The 13083-nt window shown below is 41.8% G+C and overlaps 1 long non-coding RNA gene across 1 annotated transcript in view; it reads right to left on the minus strand.

Annotated features, from left to right (window-relative positions):
• Window positions 1–12376, minus strand: part of LOC125752755 (uncharacterized) — a 60182-nt gene extending 47806 nt beyond the window's left edge. Inside the window, exon 1 of the long non-coding RNA XR_007402936.1 lies at window positions 4194–12376. This is a non-coding gene — a long non-coding RNA (uncharacterized LOC125752755). The remainder of the gene's footprint in view (window positions 1–4193) is intronic.
• Window positions 12377–13083: the final 707 nt, after the last annotated feature.

Raw genomic sequence — 13083 nt, forward strand, 5'->3', positions numbered from 1 at the left:
TGAATCTTAAAATCATCATGCAGAGTGAAAGAAGCCAGCCAAGGAAATGTACATATTATATGATTAAACTATAGAAAATTTAAAAATAATCTACAGTGACAGAAAAGAGATTGGTGGCTGCTTGGAGATAGGGGACAAAGAGGTGGGAGATAGGGGACAACGTATAAGCAAGAACTTTAGGAGATGATAGATATCTTCACTTATGATTGTAGTGATGATTTTATAGGTGTATAAATGTATGAAAATTATGCATTTTAAACAGGTAGTTTATTATAAACTCTATAAACTTTATTAAAAATGTATATGAATAAACTTTATCTGTGTATAAAATTATACCTTTTTAAAAAAAATAAAAAATAATAAAATTATACCTTTTTGAGTATACCTAACATATAATATGCTATATATAAAATCTTTTTTTTTTTTAACTTGGGCCCAGAGGGGCACCTGAGTGGTTCAGTCAGTCAATCAAGTGTCTGCCTTTGGTTCAGCTCATGATCCCAGGATCCTGGGATTGAGCCCCACATCGTGCTCCTGCTTAGTGGGGAGTCTAACTCTCCCTCTCCATCTGCCTCTCCCCCGGGTCATGCTCTCTCCCTTTTTCTCTCTCTCAAATAAATAAATAAAATCTTAAAAAAAAAAAAACTTGGTCCAGAAAGGAAAATGTCACTTCCTGCCATGTTTCACTGGCCAGTGAAAGTCATATGTCCATTCCTAAGGCCAAGAAAGTGTATTCTTACCACGTGTCTGGAAAAAAAGAGTTGACTATTTGTGTATATTCCTAATGACTACCATACTCAGCAGTAAGCATAATGGTTGTTTTTTGTTTTGTTTTTTCATAAACAGTGTATGTGCTCCCTAAGTGAGCATTGGTTTTTTATAAATAGAACACTTGTCCCAGTTGCTACATAATAGAATTCACATTCATTTGCAGAAACACCAAACAATAGTAAACTTAGGAGTCCTTACACAAAAGTCTTGCAAAGCTTCAGCTGGTTTGTTTATAATGGTGCGGAACACAATTTAAATCAAATTGGCCAAGTAACCCAGACCTTTTACTAATAATTCTGAAATTAGTGTTTCTTAGAATCTAAGCAAATAAATAGAACTAGGAGAAAACATGAACAACCATTTGGTCTAGCTTCTGTTTCCTAGCAGATTAAGTGTAATGTAAATCCTAGAAGAGAGATGGAGCCTCAGAGATTCCAAAATGACAAATTCCTTTTCTTGCATTTATTCTCTTCATAGTTAAGAACTTGTTTCTCATGTCAACTAAAAAAAAATTTTTTTAAGATTTTATTTATTTATTCATAAGGGGCACAGAGAAGGAGGCAGAGACATAGGCAGGGGGAGAAGCAGGCTCCTCACAGGGAGAACCCCAGGATCACTACCTGAGCCAAAGGCAGACGTTTAACCACTAGCCACCCAGGTGCCTCCCCAAATTTTTTTTTGATTTAAACTAATTTCATTTTGTTCTGTTCTTATCAGTCACTTTGATGAACTGGTCAGACATACTAAAAAGCTCTATGGCATAGAAAAAGATTAACATCCTTAATGTACTAAAAACTGTTCTATGGCATAGAAAAAAAGGTTAACATTCTTAACATACTAAAAACTCTTGTACGTCAGTATGCAAAAAAAACATTTTACTTATTTTTCAACAACATGGCAGATTGTGTTAATACAACCCCTACTTCAACTTAGCAGGCCTTCTTTCTCAAAAACACATTGAAATGCTGTGTCTGCTGTACTATCTTCTGTACTTTTTATATGTACCTTTAAATATTTCTAGTTTTTTAAAAGATAAACATCCCAATTAAAAATGGTCTAAGGGTACAGGTAATTCACAAAATAAAAAATATGTATATGAACAATAAGCATAAGAGATAAAGAAGTAATTGCTTACTCAAAAGAAGTAATTAAGCCAAAATAGAAATTAGATGCCACTTCAGGTGTAAAATTGGAAAATAATTTTAAAATGAAAATGTCCAGTATTATCTAGGCTATCCAACCTATATTCACAGTAGGATAATCAATTAGTACAAACTTGTTCATTGTGTGAGAGTAATGGGATTGGGCATATTTTCAGTTTTCTTCTTTCCCCTAATACACATCTCCTAAGTTTTGTATAATAACCACATACCACTTTAGTAACAAAATAAGCACTTTTAATTGAAAACAATATTGCTTTTTTCTCTCACCCTTCTCTTCTCTATGCTAACCAATTCCAATTTCTTTCATCTTTTCATACAAGCCCAATTTTCATTCTGAAATTGTACTTATCAAAATTTTCAGAACTTTCTTCATTTTTTCCATGTCCTTTATTCAATTTAGCTTACTTTCTAAAGTATTCTACTGTAACTTGTTTGAATTTTTGAAAAATGCTTTCTGGTTTCTCTTTTAAATAATAAAGTTAGCCAGGCTGCCAGTTAGCTCAGCCAGTTAGAGTGTGTTGCTAATAAGACAGTTATATTTACTTTGCATTTCACCAAAAGCATCCATTAGCCAGACTGACATTTAAGAACATGTTATACTGTGTTCTTTTATCCAAAAAAAAAAAAAGATAGACTTATTAAACACCTTTTAGATACTCTGATACTGTTACAGCAAAGATGTATGGGTATCAATGTATGTGAGTAAACATGTGTGTGTATGTCCATTTGTATAAAACATGTGACAGTCACTGGGCTTAGTGCCTTATAAGCTTGGCTTCACTAACTAGTCACAACAATCTTATGAGACTACTGTTATTATATCTATTTAACAGATAAGTCTTAGAGAGGGGCTGTAACGTGCCAGAAAAGAGCTGGTAAGCTAAGCCTTGCAGATGGCATCCAGGAAGGGAAGCAGTTTATGTACAGAAATAAAACTACGTACAGACAGCCTATGAGAAATGCCACAAATGTGATAAAAAAAAATGTAGAATTTTCTGGACCTTCACTGAGTTCAGTTAAGTCTGTCCCACACAATTGGCTTCATGGGTATGTGAACAGAGCAGTTGCATAGTACCCCAAGTGCAGAAGGACTCTGAACACTTGGAGTATAATGCCCTCCAGTTGTCGTCTTTAAATTCTAAGTAATTTTTCCTTTGAATTTGTGTTTTGCAAGTGAAATCTGATGAACATCAGAGCATGTGCCAAGACCTTGGAGCCTTCAGCTCACACGCAGTCTGCCTGCTGTCAGCTCCCCACCTCCTGGCAGTCAGCTCCCCATCTCCTTGACAGTCTGCTTTCTTCACCTGATGCCTGGGGCCCTGCCCACCCTCTCCCTCTCCTCAACCCCCTTTCCAGGTCACCTATTCCCTTGTGAAGGGATGGCAACCAAGCTGTTTCCACGGTGTGGAAGGGGTATAAGGAGTGTCCATGTTCTACTGTGGCCCTCTGCACCCAGTGGGTCCTTGGGCTCAGGCCCAGGGAGGGTTGAGGTTGGGCAGGTTCACCTGGGGTGCTTTGCGGCAAGGCTTGGCAGCATCTTTACCCAACGCTACAGCACCACAACTGTTTGGAGGGCAACTCGCAGGGTACAGGCCTCTTGCCTACTTCCAGTCCAGGTACCGAGCAAGTCGTGGCATTGAGCTGCAATCTTTTCTGGGCCCACTGTCTGCCTCAGAGTCTGTGGCTGGAGGGAGGGAGTGCCTGTGAGGACCTGCACCTACCCTGCGAGTATCCCCTGATCAAGGGAGAGTTACATTAAATGGCAATTAAAAACACCATGACAGATCAAGAAAAGAAAGGAAAAACTTTGTATAATACTTTTTTGAAAAAAAAAAAAAAAAAAAAACTTCTTTGAGAGAGAGAGCCACCACTCCCCCATTGTGGGGGTGGGGGGGATGAGGGGCAAAGGGAGAGGGAGAGAGGATCCTCAAGCAGACTCCTTGCTAAGCATAGAGCCAGAAGGGGGACTTGATCCCATGATGCTGAGATCATGACCTGAGCTCAAATCATGAACCAGATGCTTAACTGACTGGGCCATCCACTATAGTACTGGTGCCCTACTATAGTACCTTTTAACAGCACTTTTTTTTCTTGCATTTTGAACAAGGGGCACACATTTTCATTTTGTACCGGGAGGGGAAAATTATGTAGCTGTCCCTGCTGTGCCATGTGTCATTGCAGCTTCGGGTGATCAGAGGAGGAGCAATTTAGTCCAGGAGAAAAGGTGACGTTCTATTTGCTTACTCCACCCTTATTTACCTTTGTCTTCCGAGTGTGTATACACAGAGTCGTACTGCTTGCTGTTCCTGGGTTGGAAGATGAGAGCACTGGTGACTCTGGCTAGCTGGCTGGCCCTCCAGCAGAGAAGGGCTGTTTATCACGTGGATGGCAGTGTACAAAGCTGCGCTCCTCCAGGGTGCATTCATTTCAGCTTTATTGAAAGCCATTTCCTGCAGGTAGCTCTCTGGTGACAAGAGGTCCCTCTTTTTGAAGATTCCAGCTCATGGAAACTAGGTCTCTGAATATTGCTTCGGGACATCTTTTATTCCACCAAATAAAGGCCTTAATGCACTAGAAAACACAACTTGATACCAATACTGTGGTGATGGACAATAAGGTCATCTCCACACAGAAAGGGCTGGCCTTACAGTTCTCACAATCACAGCAGGGGACATTCCTCTAGAAGGCACTTGGGAAACTGCTTTTGTCATGGAAACAATGTAGTAGCTACATGCCTAAGGCCTTAATCTTCACTATTCTCTTTTAATGAACATAAATGCCATATTCAAATCAGCTAAAAAGTATATAATAGTACACTGTCCAGGGATGCCTGGGTGGCTCAGTGGTTGAGTGGGTGCCTTTGGCTTAGGTAGTGATCCCAGGGTCCTGGGATAGAGTTCCACATTGAGCTCCCTGCATGGAGCCTGCTTCTCCCTCTGCCTATCTCTCTGCCTCTCTCTCTGTGTCTCTTATGAATAAATAAATAAATAAAATCTTTAAAAAAATTGTACACTGTCCAATAGTAAGCTTTCAGATGTGAATCAATTGGTCTGGTAATAAAGAAATAGATCATTTCAGTTATCTTTGTTTGGCTGTTTCAGAATTGTTTGCTATGGGTACAGAGGGGGAAGGCCACGGTTCAGTAGCTTCAGGGGTGGGATGTATGTACTGCTTGGCATCATCATAACAGACCAAAGAGCTCCTAGAAGACATAGCTCAAGGATGTGCTGATCTAAGTCAAGAGCTACTTATATCATCATTTTATTATTACTTATGAATGAAATTAAAATTTATGTGCTGAAATAGGAAATACCAAATATATTTAAATGCTGGAAACAGACTTAAAATGGCTCCCTTACCTGCCTCGAATCTGTGTTTAGCAGGGTGTATCAGTCAGACATAGAATGATAAACACCTAACCTAACCACATGGGACTTAGATTTCTAGCCTTTATTTTTTTAACCATTGCTAACCATTCCCCTCCCCTTTATTTTCTTTACCAAAATATGTTCTCTATAATGGGGTTAGAGATCAAAGCAAAGAAAATGTGGCTTTTCCTAGGCCACTCTCCTTGTCCTCACCAGAAAGCAAAGTGGCAAATGTTGGTATCCCCTTTCCTTTGCTCCCTATCTACCATACTGAGGTCCTTGCAGGTCACACTCTTGCTCCTTTGGCTCAGTGGAACTGATCAGTGTCTTGGATTTAGAGATGTATAGACAAAAAATAGAAACTGAAGATAAGAGCAAATCCAAGGGTCTCCAGAACCTATGATGGGGCAAAGGTCTCAGGGCTATTCTCTGGGTCACCTCTCCCTGGCTACCTAATCTAAAGAGGGCTAGAGGCTGTTTATAAGGGCCAGGGTTGAAAGAGGTATGCATCACCACTTGCCTTCCACTGGTCTCAATTCAGTCATTCACCAAACCTAATTGCAAGAAAGGCTAAACACTGTTCTCTGTCTAGACTGCTGGTCAGAGGTCATGGTTTAGGGGACCTATGTCACGACCTCTACTACACTAAACAGTTGGTGCCACAGAATCCAGCAAAGTTTCAGGAATTGGAAGCATGACACTCTGGAAGCCTAAGATGGCTGGAGGATTTGCAAAAAGTTTCATGAGATACAGTTTTACCCTGTACAGCCAGGCACTTGCCCCTCTCTGACCCCAGAGGAAGATGGGAAGTTTGTCCTCTGAAATGAACAGATTGGTTCTGGGCTTAGAAATTCCTATTGTGGTTATGTGACAGAGATGAGGAATCCTAATGGCTGAGATTTGATATTCCCATCCTCCTTCTCTGACTCGGTCCCAGGATGCTGATAACCGTGCTTGAACTTTCCAGGCAGGATTCCTCTCTGAAGAAAGCAAACAGCCAGGGAGAAAAATGTATAGATCCTCTTAGTGAAATGGCTGTGTCTGGACCATGTACCTTTCAGTGAGCCCCTCTTACTCTCAGAGAACTTTTCAGTACCTTACATTTATGAACCTATGAACAATGAGAGAGCCAGGGTTTACTAAGTAATTAAAGACAGCCTCTTACGTGAAAGACTAAGTCCAAAATAAATAAATTGAAAATGAGCCCAGATCTAAGAGGCAATGCAAAGAGCAAAAGAAAACTTATGGGGAAAATTGCTATTAATTAATATCTTCAGAGAGAGATGAGAATGTATTGCATGCGTAAAACAAAAAGAATAGAATGTTACAGAAAAGGCACATCCCTGTGACATGAAAGAGCTTTTGAAAATTAAAAATAGGATAGACAAAATTAACAATTCAGCAAAAGGGATGAAAAATGAAGTTGAAAAAAACTCCTAGAACAAAAGGCAAAAAGAGGAAAACTGGAGAAAGAAGAGAATAAAATTATAGGATCAATGTAAGAGTTTCAACATCTCATTAACAAGAGGTCCAGAAAAGTGAGTGGACAAAGGAAATTATCAGAGAATCTCCCAGAGCTGAAGGTCACAAGTTGCCGTGTTAAAAGGGCCCCACTGGACACTCAACACAATGAAGGAAAGGAGACTGCACTCAGGCACATTGTCATAAAAGTTCAGAATACCATAGATGAAAAGAAGAGTTGAGAGCTTACAGAGTGAAAAAACAAGTCACAACAGAAGCCAAAAGGTAATGGATCAATGCTTTCAAAATTTTTAGGGGAAGGGGTTTCCAATTTAGAATTCTATACTTAGCCAAACTATCATTTAAACATGAAGGGTTAAAAAGGGGGGTGGGTAGGTAACTACAACTAACTCTTAAATGGCTCAAGAAAAAAAATGCATGTACAAAATAGAGAAAAGATATGTAAAGCTAACATGGTGAAAACATTAATTGGTGAATGGCATAAAGGAGGTTTTGTTAATATTCTTGCAAGACTTCTCTAAATTTGGAAAAACAAAAGTTTGAAAACAGAGTAAAGGAATTTCAGATGTATAAGGTCTCTGAAGTTTATCTCGATGTACACTTTTTAAATAAGTCACTGCAGGATGAGATGTGTTCCATGCAAACAAGAAGGAAGTGAAAGAACAAACATGCAACCATGGAATCAAGAAAACAGAATCCAACATAGAAGAGTTGTGATAGGGAAGTCCTGGGATGAAGCTCATTGTGGTCTGGAAAGGAGCCTAGCTTCCTTCTAGCTTGGAAGAGGATGGACAGAGAATTCATTTCCAGTAAAATATGGAATTGATACATTAACCATTTGAGTAGTTTTATAGTTCAGAGAAAGAATTTGAGGATGAATAAATGGACAGGCCTATCGAAGATAGAACCAACCAAAATCTGAGTTAATTATTAACTCCAGGAAAATGAATGAGTGCACAAAAAAGGAAATACAAATGATGTGATTCAGCCATCAACAAGATTATGTGGTTACATTAATGTAAAAATAAATAGAGAATATAATCACTTTGGAAATGAGGGAGGGAAATGGTGTGTGAGTAGAGGGTATAAATCATTCCTCATTTTCTGTAGTAAGAAATCAATAGATAATGTAAAAAAAATGAAAATATCAAGAAAAGCAATAGAAAATTCTAATTTGGAAATACAAAGACAACATGAGAAAAATGCTTCAAAGAATTGAAGGTAGTTTTCTTTGAGAAGTGGTAGTTTTGTCAAAGTGGGTAGGGAGAAGCGGGGGATCTGTTTTTCATAAACAGAGTTTGTTGGGATGGTCCCATCTTATCCTTGTTAGTCTGGTATAATTTTATTGCCATCGTCCCTTTCACTCTCAAAATTGTTCCGATTTGCATAAAGCCTTGAAGTGTTCTTTTGGTTTTGTTTTGCTTTGTTTTAAAATTTTTATTTATTTATTTAAGAGACAGCATGAGCTGAGGGAGAAGCAGATGGAGAGAGAGAACCAGACTCCCTGCTGGTTCTCTCCCTGCTGGAGCAGGGAGCAAGATACAGAGCTCAATCCCAGGACCCTGGGATGATGACCTGAGCTGAAGGCAGATGCTTAATTGACTGAGTCACCCAGGTACACACACCTTCAAGTGTTATTTGACTTTTTTGTTGTTGTTATTTGACTTTTTAAACTATGTATAGGTAATACTTTGATAAAAATAAAATGAAAAGAGAAAAAAAAATAAAAAGAGAGAACTCTTTGGATCCTAAATAAAATAACCACATGTCATCCAGCTCAGCTAAAGACTTTGATTTTCTTTTCTCTAAAATTAATTCATTTTAAATTAAATACAAGCAGGCTTCCAGTTATGGAATGAAATCACAATAATAAAAGGCACAACATAGGGAATATAGTCAATGATAGTATAGTGTTATATGGTAACAGATGGTAGCTACACTTGTGGTGAGCATAGCATATAAAGAAGCTGGATGACTATGTTGCCTACCTGAAACTAATGTAACATTGTGAGTCAACTATACCCAGACACAAAATTTTTAAAAATAAATGAAAGTTTGCGGTAACTGGGTACTGAGGAGGGCACTTGATTGGATTACCACTGGGTGTTTTACTATATGCTGGCAAATTGAATTTCAATAAAGACAAATGAAAGTTATAAAAGAAAAAAAATGATGAAATATATTGAACTGAAACCCTTAAAGGCAGGAACTTACTTCTATTTTTTTTCCTATATTTTCATTTGTACCTTTTACATAGAGTCTGCACTTTATATTGCTTTACAGAACTCATATCTGTATTTTTCTTGTATTTGTGCTATTGGGTCTACAAGAGGCCTATATTTTTCTTTATTTTTGTTTAAAAAATATGTGATTTGGGAAAGTTTCCCCTACTAGACTTCAAATAACCTGGCAACAAGGTCCTACCTGACTTCATCCATTTCTCAGTAGCTCAGTGACTTGCTCATAAATACTGCTTGAATAAAGGAATAAATGCAAAATACATACATATAAACGTACATAAAGCCATATGTCTGCTTCAAAGCCCTTTTAAATTCACTGCTTTGGGCAGCCTGGGTGGCTCAGTGGTTTAGCGCTGCCTTCAGCCCAAGGCCTGATCCTGGAGACCTGGGATCGAGTCGCACGATGGGCTCCCGGCACGGAGCCTGCTTCTCCCTCTGCCTGTGTCTCACACGAATAAGTAAATAAAATCTTTTTTAAAAAACAAATAAATAAATAAATTCACTGCTTCATTTAATCCTTACAACTGTTTCACAGGGTAAATATACCATTCCATTTTGCAGATGATAAAGATGAGATTTACATAGATCTTGTGACTTTCTAACAACAGCTAGTAGATACTTGGCCACACTGGACCAGGCCCACTAATGATGGTTCCGATGCTCTTGCCACAATATCAAATGATAAGAACTTAAGTCATCCCACAAATATACAGAATCTGAAAATCAAAAATCAAGAATTCAGGTAATAACCTAGCTGTTAGAAAAACAGATTATGGAAACCAATGAATAATTTTAAAAAATCCTTTTGTCAGACTGGTCTTTGAACAGAAATTATAATTAGTCTGACCAGTTAGGCATCATAGAAACTGTAATCACCCTCATGGAATTATAGCTCACCACTCCCTTGGATTCTCAGAGGATGAATCCCTACTGCAAACCTCCAGACCAAGGAAGCAGTCCTGTTGGTCGTTTTATTTTTTAAAACATATCTTAAAATTATAAAAAAACAGTGCATGATTTATTTTAGAAAATAATGAAATAGAGATAATACAAAATAAAAAATTTCAATTATCTAAATCCCATCACCTAAAAATGAACACAGTTTACATTTTAGTGTATGTATCTCTACCTTTGTCTAATACTAACACAAAAAATAGGATCATATGATGCAAACTTCTCAGTGATCTGCTTTTCTCCCTCACTCTATTTTGGAGATAGTGTTATGTCTGTAACCATTTGTCTATACGGTTCTTTTTAGGAGCTGCCTAGTAACTCACCATTTGGGTTACTGTATTTGACTAATCTGCCATTAGATATTTGGGTTGCTCGTTCTTTTTATTATTAATAATAATTATTTTTTCTATTATTTCTATTTTTTATTCGTTTTCTACAGCAACAACAAAACTCTGCACACACACCTCTGCGCACATGTCCAATTGTTTCCTCAGGATAACTTCTCTGAAGTGAGCTTACTGGGCCAAAGCGCATGTATTTCAGGGGGCCTTCTAACTCCTATTGTAAACTGCTGAAAGGCTGTACATCCTAACGGTAAAGGATGTAAATGCCTGTACAACTGTATCCCACCAACCCTGTGCTGTTCTTTGATCAATGCTGTTATCTTTTCTAAGAGTTTACCAGGAGGGAACAAGGCAAGGGGGTTGAGATCTGAGGCAGTTAAAATGAACAAGGAATGCCAAAAAGAGTTCTTTAATTCCTTCTTTAGAGTCCCTCCCACACTCTAGTATTTTTCCAGTTTGAAACTCTGGCCTGGATGGTTCCATCTTCAGCTCACAGTTCAACTTTCCCCACTTGTTCCTCTTTTATATTATTTGATTTGGGATCAGTCTCTCTTTCCTAGTGAGTACCTTGCTTTGAGATGAGGGTTCACCTTATATGTCAAGGTTTGGACAGCAATACTGCCCAGCAGTGGGGTCGTTTTGACATGCCTAAGGATTCTGAAATTTCAGAAACAACCTTGTTAGAATGAACTGTTTAATAGTCTCCCACATAGATCTGCCAGCCATGGAAACAAAGTCCCCATGGAAGCTAGTTAAGACACAGGAGCAGAGGTTGAGAGCTGGTTGTACATTCCTACACCTCCTCCTCTGATTCTTTCTCGCTGCTCCCTGGGCCCATCCTCTCCTAATTCCTCCTCCACTAGCTGGTCACTGAAATGCCTCTGTGTGCTTTATTTTAAAGGGATGCTATTCTGAGGCTACATTCTCAGGGTTCATTCTTTGCTTTCCATTTCTCATTTGTTCCATGATAGAGGATCCCACCTCCATTCTTCCTTTTTTTTTTTTTTTTTAAAGATTTTATTTATTTATTCATGAGAGACACAGAGAGAGGCAGAGACACAACACAGGCAGAGGGAGAAGCAGGCTCCCTACAGGAGCCCTATGTGGGACTTGATCCTAGGGCAGGGATCACACCCTGAGCCCAAGGCAGATGCTCAACCACTGAGCCACCAGGTGTTCCTTTCATTCTTCCTAAAACTACCCTCACCCCACCCTACTCCCCAGTTCAGGATATCTGACAGCTTTGCACAAATGGCTAATATTTCTCTTGTATTTCCTACGTCTTTTCCTTCCTGTCAAGGTAGCTGATAGAAGCCAGTCTCCTCTGGCTTAATTATGCGACCCCTTTCTCCCTCAAGATTGGCACAGAGTTCGACAGAAAGGGTATGCTCCACTGAGGTTAAATACAGAACCGACGATGCATCATCATCCACATTACTCATTTAATATGTGTTCCTCTTGCTGGCAGTGGCCACACTCAGGGAGGGTAACAAAAGAGAAGACCTGTAAACTTTGAACAGGGACATATCAACACTCCGCAACCTTTGTCCTGTGAACTCGGGGCCTCGATACCCGGCTTTTAACACCCCTAACATTGAAGAGGGGGAGGAAAAAATCCTACGCGGTAAGTCGGCCTAGTTCCAGCTCCCGTCTTGGCCAAACCTCCTCCAACACACGTTTGTGTCCAAACTACATTTGCACGGAGAAACGGAAAATCATTGCTTTCTACCCCCTCAAAACAACACTGCCCAAATTTTTTCCAATTCCCCAGGGCCTCACATAAACGTATTCACCCAGTTTTACCGATTGCTTTAAGAGGATCATTAACTGCCCTATTTGTACAAAAAAAGAATACACCAAGCGACAAGAGTCCGAAGTCCAACCCTTGGCCAAAATAACGTACTGAACGTCTCCAGGGCAAAAGGAGGGAGCGGAGAAGACACTGGAGAGGCAACTTCGGGAGCCGAAGCCCCGCAAGGTTGCGGCCCCGCAGGCTCAGCCGCCGCTCGGCCCTGCGCACCCGCTTCTCCCCAGCGCCGGGCCGCGGCGAGCGCTCCCCCGCGGCCCCGCCCCGCCCCGCCCGGCCCCGCCCCGCCCCGCCCGGCCCCGCCCCGCCCACCCCGGCCCCGCCCCGCCCCGCCGTCGACGTCAGTTGTTATGTCTCGGCCCGGGCAGCGGCCTCAGCTGCTCCTCTGCTCCCGAGGCGGCTGCGGCGGCCTCGCGAGGTGGCGGGGGCGTCTGGGACGGCGGCCGAGGTCCGCGCCGCCCAGCTGAGCGGGGCGGGTGCTGCGTGGCCAGGAAGCCGCCCAGGGAGCCGTCTCGGGCCTATTTTTGCTTCCCTTCTCCCGGACCGTCGGCCCGCGCGCCCTATTTCTCTCTGCGGAGACCGCGCCGCCCCCTCCCGGGCCGGGCCGCGGCGCCGCCCGCCGGCCCGAGAGAACCTGGAGCCGCCGCCGCCGCCGCCGCGCCCGCCGCAGCCGCCGCCGCCGCCGCGCCCGCCGCGCCTCTCGCGGAGCCTGGGCGGCCGGCGGGGCCTGGGGCCTGGGCGCCGGGCGCGGCGCTGCGGCGGCCGCTCCTCCCCGCTCCGGGCCCGGGGCCTCGCCAGGCCGAGCGCCGCGCCCGCCTGACCGCCCGCCGCCCGCCGCCGCCGGCCCAACCGCCTCCCGGGCCGCTGCCCCTCCGGCCCCGGCCTCCCGCCCGGACCCTGCTTCCTTTGTGGACCTGAATGGTTGGCGGGGGCGGGGGGCTCCTCCCTCCCCCT

This window comes from Canis lupus, chromosome 17, assembly GCF_003254725.2.
Source record: "Canis lupus dingo isolate Sandy chromosome 17, ASM325472v2, whole genome shotgun sequence".
NCBI lineage: Eukaryota > Metazoa > Chordata > Mammalia > Carnivora > Canidae > Canis > Canis lupus.